Genomic DNA, 9,608 nt, shown 5'->3' with positions numbered 1-9,608 from the left:
TGGGAGCCATGCCTGTACCTCTTCCCACATTCATCACACTCACAGGGCTGCTCCCCTGTGTGCACCCAAAGGTGGGCGAGGAGGTAGGATCTCCACCCGAAGCTCTTCCCACATTCCGAGCACTTCTGGGGCTTCTCCCCATCCTGAAGCTGCTCATGGACCCCCAGCTCTGAGCTCCATCTGCCTTCCCAGGCCAGGCTGGGTCTTTCCCCCTCAGATCCCTGTGATCTGTGTTTGCAGTCCCTCCTCATGCGGGATATCTGGGGCTTTTCCTCCCAGTTGGATTCCTACACTGTGTAGCCGCTCAAAACGGCCTCTTCCACAAGATTCTGCCCTGGGGATTTGTTCTCCCTGCTCTCCATCCTCAGCTCCTGCTCTGGAGGAAGGACAAGGACAGGATGGGATTTGCCTCAGAGAACTCCAAGATCTCCCCAGTGCATCTCTGGCAGGAGGCATCAGAAGCGGGTTGTCCTGCAGCTGGGGGCCATGCTGTGCTGGGAAATGGAGCAGGAGAGAGAGGGAAAGGGGCAGTGACTTCCTCCTCACCTGCCTGGGGCTCCCAGGCCATCTTCCTCTTCCTCACAGCCTCCTCCTCCTCCATCAGACCAAGGTATGGGAATGGGAAATCCTGGTTAGGGGGAAAGCAAGCTGTGAGAGCTGGGGATTCCTCCTGCCCAAGCCCATCTCTAAAGTCACTGGTCATTTTGTCAGAGCTGGTCTAAACCCATGGAAAATCACCTCCAGGTAAGAACAGTGTTGGAGATTCCAGGGATTGACACCATTCCTTAAACATCACTGCTGGATCAGAAAGGAAGCTGGAGATGCGAACTCTGTGAAAAATCTTCTCTATTTCACAGCACCTACAGCTTAGAACATTTGCTTGGCTCCTCCCTCTGGGCAGAGCTACTCACAGTGGGATGATGAAGGTTTATCAGTCAGGCATTGAGACTCAATGGCTCATTAACAGAAGAATTTTTCCAGAGGGAAGATTGCTTGTAGAAGAGATAAAGAAAACTGCCCAATGAACAGAAGTTAACTTCCCCACCTCTAACAGATAGGAATAGAATACACACCCCCATTTCCAACCTAAGACATCACTTAATCCCCCATTCCTGGCACTGGGACCTTCTTTTACTACCATATCCAGGTCTGAACCCCCTTCTCCCCCTGCACATCCATCCCTGGGAAGACTGCCCTGACCTCCCTCATCTTGCACCAATAGCCCCTTGCACCCCCTGTTCCCCCGTCCCCTGCAGATAAGGGAAGGGAGACGTCACTCAGGGATCGCCATCACTGCCACAACAGCCCTGACGTGGGAAAAGGAATTGGATTTGGGACTGAGTGAATCAGAACAGCAGAATAAGTGAAATAAACCCTGAAAAAGAACTTTCTCCCGACCTCTTTGTCCTTCATGGACTTTGCTTTATTCCCGACTCCCTCCCTGCGCTGCCCAGCGGGGCAGGGAGAGGGGATGGGAGTCATGGTCAGTTCCTGCCACTGTTTCTGCCTCAGGGACAAGAATTCCTTCCCTGGTCCAGCGGGGGGTCCCTCCCATGGGGTCTGTGAGAAATGCCAATCACTTGTTTTTAAAATTTTAAAAAGTTTAATAGTAATAAAATGGTTATAAAAGTAGTAATATAATTAGAGTAATAAAAACTTGGACAATTAGGATTAGGACAATACAAGACAATAAAAACAAACAGTTACGGACATTTGGGGGGCCTCTTTCTGGGCAAAATAAGCCCAAAAAAGGACACACGTTAACAGAGGATTAACCCTTAAAAGCAAGAGCCTGTTGAATATTCATACATCTCATACATGATGCATAAATCCCATTCAAATCCCATTCTGTCCAGTCAGTGTCAACTTCTTCCTCTGGATCCTGACAGCATCTTCAGGGCTGAGCAAGGCAGGAAGAAGTTAGTTTCTTCTGATAAGGGAGCAATAAATTCTTTTTCTCTGAAAGATTTAGCTGTACTGTGGCTGCTATCTTGGTGCAAGTACCTCATTCCTCTCTTCTAAAAAAGTATCTTACATAGCATAGTTTCTATTTTAACATTATGTTATAACCTAAAACTATATTTAACACACTACTTAAGAAAGTTAATACAGCATAACTTTCTAACATAACACATATAATATTCATTTTAATATTTGCAAAAAGCCAATAATAAAATACGCATTTTTCACAGTAGTCTAAAGTAGTCTGTTACACTGTTCAACTTTCTTGGCGGCTGGTGCCTGATAAGGGATATGATCTATCTATTCAATACCATGTTCTCAGGCCCAGGTGTTTGTAAGGCTGTTCTTGAAATGGGTCCTATTGTCCAATTCAGTTCTCTCAGGGGTGCCCTGTCTCCACAGGACTTGCTTTTCAAGGCCCAGGATGGTGTTCCGGGCAGTGGCGTGAGGCACAGGGTAGATCTCCAACCATCCCGTGGTGGCTTCCACCATGGTCAGCACGTAGCGCTTGCCTTGGCGTGTCTGGGGCAGTGTGATGTAGTCGATCTGCCAGGCCTCCCCACATTTATAATTGGACCAGCACCTGCCATGCCATGGCAGGCTTGGCCTGCTTGATCTCAGCACTTGCCTCACAGTCATGGATAACCCGAGGAATACTGTCTTTGGTTAAATCCACCCCTCGGTCTCGTGCCCACTTATAGGTGGCATCTCTGCCCTGATGACCTGAGGCATCACGGGCCCATCGAGCAGGGAACACCTCCCCCTTGTGTTGCCAATCTGTCTGTCTTTGACACCTCTATTTTTGCTGCCTGATCTACTTGCTCATTGTTTCGGTGCTCCTCATTAGCTCTACTTTTGGGGACATGGGCATCTACATGGAGGACCGTCACAGGCATCTTATCTAGTCCCTGTCCCCATTCCCGGTCCCATTCTTGGCCCCATTCTCGGTCTTTGTCTCCATTCCTGGTCCCATTCCTGGTCCCTGTCCCCATTCCCTGTCCCTGTCCTCATTTCCGGTCCCTGTCCCCAGTCCCCATTCCCATTCCCTGTCCCCATTCCCGCTCCCTGTCCCCTCTCACCGGACGCCGCCGCCATCGCTCCGGCTCCCCCGGCCCTCACATAACCGGAAAACCCCGCGCTGCTCCCGCCCACCAATCCCAGCGCGCGATCGCTCCTGTATTTGCATAACCACGCCCTTCGGCGTGGCCCCGCCCACAGCCGGCTGCCGCCGCGTCCGGGCGCCGTTCGCTCCCAGTTCCCTCCCAGCGCTCCCAGTAAGAGCGGGACTGGCAGGGAGAGCGCTCCCAGTTCCTTCCCGCTGATCTCGGGATCCCTCCCGGTGCTCCCAGTAAGAGCGGGACCGGCAGGGAGAGCGCTCCCAGTTCCTTCCCGCTGATCTCAGGATCCCTCCCGGCGCTCCCAGTAAGAGCGGGACCGGCAGGGAGAGCGCTCCCAATTCCTTCCCGCTGATCTCAGGATCCCTCCCAGCGCTCCCAGTAAGAGCGGGACCGGCAGGGAGAGCGCTCCCAATTCCTTCCCGCTGATCTCGGGATCCCTCCCGGTGCTTCCAGGATCGCTCCCAGTGCCGCGCGGGACGGGGCCGCTTTGGGAACCCGCCCAGGGCAGAGCGCGGCTGCTTTCGAGTGTCGGCACTGCCCCGGCCGGGCTGGGAGCGGAGGAGGAAGAGTAGGGACAGAGGAGACCGAGGAGGAGTAGTAACAACGCGGTTTCCCCGCGGTTTTGGCGCTCAGGTCGCGGCTCCCCCTGTTTCGCCAGCATCGCCCCCCTGTGCCGGAACCCGCAGGTGAGCGGGGAGGGGGAGCTCGCCCCAAATCCATCGGGGGGCTCTCAGGGAGGAGTTTTTTTTGCGGGGCAGGGGATGTTTGGATCTTGCTGGACCCCAAAGCCGGGCCGGAAATGCCCCTGCAGGGATCTTGGGGAGGGTCTCAGGTGGCGATCGCCCGGTACCGGCGGGGAGGGGCGGTATCGGGTTTGAGGATCCCCGGGAGAGCCGGAGGGGGAAAACGTGGGAGTCCCAGGCCGGGGAGAGCGCAGAGGGGCGATCCAGGAGCTGGAGGACAAACCAGCAGCATGGAGAGGTTCGGGAGGCTGGGGATGAGCGGGCTCCGGCCCCCCGAGGCTGAAAGGGACGCTGACTTCTCCAGCTGCACTTGGGCAGTGGGACCTCTCAACCCAACGCACTCAGCCCTTGTTTTCCCCCCAAACCAGGATTTCCCATTCCCAAACCTTGACCCGATGGAGAAGGAGGAGGCCACGAGGAGGAAGAAGATGGCTCGGGAGCTCCAGGCAGGTGAGGAGGAGGTCAGTGCCCCTTTCCCCCTCTCTCCTGCTCCATCTCCCAGCCCAGCACGGCCCCCAGATGCAGGACAACCCTGCTGCCAAAGCTGTCCTGCTGGGGATGCACTGGCAGGATCTCCTTGCCCTTCCCTGTGGCACAGAGGCAAATCCCATCCTGTCCTTGTCCTTCCTTCCCCAGAGCAGGAGCTGAGCATGGAGAGCAGGGAGGACAAATCCCCGCGGCAGAACCTTGTGGAAGAGGCCGTTTTGAGTGGCTCCATGGCACAGGAACCTAACGGGGATGAAAAGCTCTGGAGATCCCACACGAGGAGGGGCTGCAAACGCAGAGCACGGGGATGTGAGGGGGAAAGACCCAGCCTGGGCCGGAGATGCAGCCAGAGCTCAGCACTGGTGCTCCATGAGCAGCTTCAGGATGGGGAGAAGCCCCACAAGTGCTCGGAATGTGAGAAGAGCTTCAGGCACAGATGTGGCCTGATCATCCACTGCAGAGTCCACACGGGGGAACGGCCCTATGACTGTAGGGAGTGTGGGAAGAGCTTCAAGGCGAGCTCCCAACTGAGCAGACACCGGAGGATCCACACAGGAGAACGGCCCTATGAGTGTTCCCAGTGTGGGAAGAGCTTCTATGAGCGTGCTGACCTGATCAAACACCAGAGGAGCCACTCGGGGGAGAGGCCCTACAAGTGTGGGGAGTGTGGGAAGAGCTTGAGCCATATCTCCAGCCTGATCTGCCACATGGTAATCCACACGGGGGAGAGGCCCTACGAGTGTGGGCAGTGTGGGAAGACCTTCAGAAGGAGCTATGAACTGTCCAGACATCAGAAGAGAAACACAGGAGAACAGCCCTACAAGTGTCCCGAGTGTGGGAAGAGCTTCTGCGAGCGTGCTGACCTGATCAGGCACCAGAAGACCCACATGGGGGGGAGGCTCTATGAGTGTGATCAATGCAGGAAGAGGTTTCAGAGCAGCTCCAGTCTCCTCAAGCACAAGCGCACGCACTCAGAGGAGAGGTCCTTCCGCTGCCTCAAGTGTGGGAAGGGCTTCAAGCGCAACTGCACCCTCATCATCCACCAGAGGACCCACACTGGGGAGAGGCCCTATGAGTGTGATCAATGCAGGAAGAGGTTTAAGACCAGCTCCAGTCTCATTCTGCACCAGCGCATTCACACAGATGAGAGGCCCTTCCGCTGCCCCGACTGCGGGAAGGGCTTCCAGCGCAACTGCATCCTTGTCAAACACCGGCGCATCCACACCGGGGAGAGACCCTACAAGTGCTCGGAGTGTGGGAAGAGCTTCTCTCAGAGCGGTAACCTGACCCAACACCAACGGACGCACCTCTGAGGGAAGTCCCGTGAGTGCCAGGAGTGCAGGAAAAGGTTTGTGCGCTGCTCCAGCTCCATCCCCCACAGTAGGACCCACCCTGGATGTTCCCCAGTGACCCCTGATGGGCAGAGCCCTGGTGATCCGTGGTGCCAGTGATCCGTGTTGGGAAGACCCTGCCTGGGGGGCTCCACATCCTGTGGGCATCTGTGGGCACCTGGAAACATCCACAGACCAACATCAGAAATCCCTTGTGGAGAGGAGATTTGTCGACTTCTGACCCCAGAAAAATCTCTTTTTGTATCTTCTGGTGGCAACACTGGATGGCCTTGGAGGTCTTCTCTAACATAAATCCATCATTTTAATTCTCTCTGTCCCACGGGCATCTTTCACAGCCATATGGGGACAGACTGGGGCACACCCCTGATTTTGTATCCAGTGAGGTAGAAACCCCTCCAAAAAAGGTTCTTCCCTCCCATTCAAGCACATAGATCCTCTGCTGGCAGGGACACGTAAATCCTTTTGTTCTGGCCTTGAAATGAAAAGGTTTCTGTTGAGCCCTTTGAGACATATGCTTAGTTATTAACTTGGGTTAGAAATCTATTTCAGGATTTGGTGAAGTGTGCTGTCTTGAATTATTTAGTCTGTAGAGTCTATTTAATTTGCTGTGCTCCTAGCTCACAAAACTGCCTCAAACAAGATGAAAGGAATGTGAATTTCTGAGCTAGAGGAAGATAAGAGAGGCCACTTGGACCTTGAAACAAAAAGGAAACCAAAACTGAGGCTGCAGGAGAGGGAGGGACAACCAGAGAACTAATTGTAATGCGAAACTACTAAATGAATATATGTGAACCTACTGTGAAACTTAATGCCTATGCAACAAGTTAGGGGACAAAGGGGAGGTCTGGGCTCTCTGGGGGTGCACATGCCCTTGGAAGTTATTCCGCTTGCGCCTTGTGTTGTAATAAACAAACAACTTTTGACTTTAATTAGTGGAAGAGTCTTCTGTCCATGCATTACCTTTGAAAGCTTTGAAATTGGGGTAAAAATAAGGATGTTGAACCAGGGCATAGATGGGGAAATATGGGAACATGGCCATGGATGGGGATATGTGAGGGACAATGACATACAGGGGGAAATGGATATGGGGGACAGATCCATGGATGGGGACATGGGGAACACAGACATGGATGGGTACATGTGGGGGCACATGGGGACACAGCCCAGGGTGGGGACATGAGGGGATATGGATGGGGACATGAACTGGGACATCACTGATGCCACCACAGTGCCACCAGCACCTTCATCTCGGCCATGGCCAAGCGCAGCCCAATGCAGTTCCTGCCACCATGTCCTCAGTGTCACCACTGCAGCTGAATGTCAGCACCCAGCAGGACAGGATGGGTGACTTGTTCAGCTGGTGACAAGTGGCCTGGAAGTGAGGGACACCCTGTGACACCCCAAGACACACTTTGTCCTCTGATTTTGGGTGCTCCCTCGCCCTTGGATCCTTTCCCCCTTATTTTGGGTCCTTTCTTCCCTGGTTTGTGTCTCTTCTCCCCATTTTGGATCCTTTCCCTGTATTTTGGGTCATTCCCCCGTTTTGGGTCACTCTTCCCCTATTTGGGGTCCTTTTCCCCCTTTTTTTGGATCCTTTCCCTCTTTTCCATCCTTCCCCCCAGTTTTGGACATCCTCCCCTTTGGCGAAGTTTTGCATGCATCCCGCCCTCCAACCCTCTCCCCACCCCAAAACCCCCTTCACCCTCCACCCCCGTCCACCCAGGCATGTCCCCAGCTGTGTTCCTAACTGTCCCCCCAGGCCACATGGACTTGGTGCTTGCTATCCTGGGTGCTCTTGTGTCCCCAGCCCAGGACTGTGGATCTCCTTGTTCAGGACATCCAGAGCTGGCCCAGCTTCCAGGGGACACCAGGGCTTGGGGTGGGTGGCCTGGTGGGGTTGCTGGGAGGGGGTTTGGGGTCATCTTGGGACTGACTGTGGGTCTTGTCCACTCTGTAGTGAGGAGTGGCCCTGGCCAGGGAGCCTGGGATGGACAGGGGCAGGAGAGGTTGGACCCTGGTCCAGATGGACACCAGAGCCATGGATCCCACTCTGGATGGACACCAGAGCCATGGATCCCAGTCTGGATGGACACTGGTCCAGATGGACACCAGAGCCATGCATCCCACCTGGACTCTGGTCTGGACAGCCCCTGGCCCTGCCTATCCCCAGCCTGGCCAGCCCCCAGCCCAGATGACCATCAGCCTGGCCACACCCTGGCCTACACCACTGGCCCACCAGCCCATCCCAGTAGCCCCAACCTCAAAACCCTCCAAAATAAACACAATTCCAGAACATTGTCTCCGGGTGGTCCCTGCAGAGCAAGGGGGAAACTGAGGCACGGGCTGGGGGTGACTTTGTGGTGACAGGAGGGGACTTTGGGACCCACCCTGGAGACCCCAAAATGAGCACCCACCCCCCAAATTGTCACCACAGCATTGTAGGACCCCCAGCTGTCACTCCAGGAGCCATTGTGACTCTGCAGTCCCCTTGAGGGGTGATCAGCGGTGTCCCCCCGGTGTCACCAGCACGTCCCCAGTGGGAGCAGCGGCATCACCTCCTGGGGCAGAGGTGAAGGAGGAGGAGGAGGTGAGGGTGGGGGGATGCAGAGTTGCACAGCATCCTTGGGGGGATGCGAAGGGGTGAAAGTGGTGAGGGGGACCCCAAAAATGTTATTGTCCCTCCCCTCCCCACCACTGTAGAATGTGGGCCACCTCCTGTTTTGGGGCACTGGTGACAAATGGGTGGGTGGCAGTGACAAAAAGCCCAGGTACCACCTCAGGGATGGCACAGAGAGGGGGTCCTGCAGTACCACCAAGCCCCCCAAGCTGAGGGGGAGTCAGTGGGGGGAGAGGAAGCATGGCAGGGGAGCAACGTAAATGTCCCCAGTTCACCTGTGCCCAGGATGTGGGGGTGGCGGAGCACCTGTCATCCTGTCTCCCTGGCAGCCTGCCCCAGGTCCTGCTGCCACCTCCGACCCCACAGAGCTGAGGGACAGGGGACAGGGGACAGGGGACAGGGGACAGGGACAGGGAACAGCTGAGGGACAGGGACGGGGAGAGCTGAAGGACAGGGCACAGCCAGGGAATGCAGCCTGGCCGAGGGACACTGAGCTCCAGCACTTTGGGCTGTTGTCCTTGGGCTCCAGACACAGGCCCAGGGGCAGAATTCCCTCCAGGATCTGTTGTTTGCTTTAAGTTTTGCTCTGGAACATTCCCCAGGAGCCCCTGCAGCGGCTGCAACCCAGCCAGGTGCCCGAGGCCACCAAAGCTGCCCCGGCAGTGCCCTCCTGCCCCGGGCAGGGCACAGAACAGCCAAGGAAAGGCTCGTGCTGGGCTCAGGGCAGGGACAGGGCACTCCCCTGGCGCTGCCACGAGCACAGCAGAGCCGGCCTGGGCAAAGGATTGGTATCCATGACCCATGGAATCCCAGCAGGGATTAGGTCTCATTGCACTGCTGGCATTGCATCGGTCATCAATTCAAATCATTTCCCCATGGAATTCCCGTGGCAATGACTTGGGGGGAGATCCATCCATGGAAATCTCATCTGACTGGGATGACAGTGAGATCCAGCCATGGAAATGCCATGGCAATTTCTGCAATCCCAATTCTCCCATTCCTGAATCCCACACTCCCACAGGAACTCCCCTCCTCCTCCCACACCCACCTTTGTGCTCTGGAGCGTCCCAACCATGTCTGATGTATTTTGGAGCTCTTCCACACAGGTGTGTCCCAGGTAATGTTTCATCTGTTCCACCACGATCCCTTTGGATTCCCAGCACCTCTGGCTGATCCAGGTGGCACCGTCGGACCCTGCAAAGCTCCCAGGTCCCAGCTGGAAGGAGATGAAATCCCACCCCTCATAGCCACACCCATGGGATCCATGGACATTCCATGGGACAGGAGGGCACAGCTGGAAACAACCTGCAGCGTGTGGAGACCTGGAAAC

Source organism: Fringilla coelebs (genome assembly GCF_963513975.1).
Source record: "Fringilla coelebs genome assembly, contig: SCAFFOLD_40, whole genome shotgun sequence".
NCBI lineage: Eukaryota > Metazoa > Chordata > Aves > Passeriformes > Fringillidae > Fringilla > Fringilla coelebs.
The sequence above is the reverse complement of the archived record's forward strand: the minus strand, read 5'-3'. Positions refer to the sequence as shown.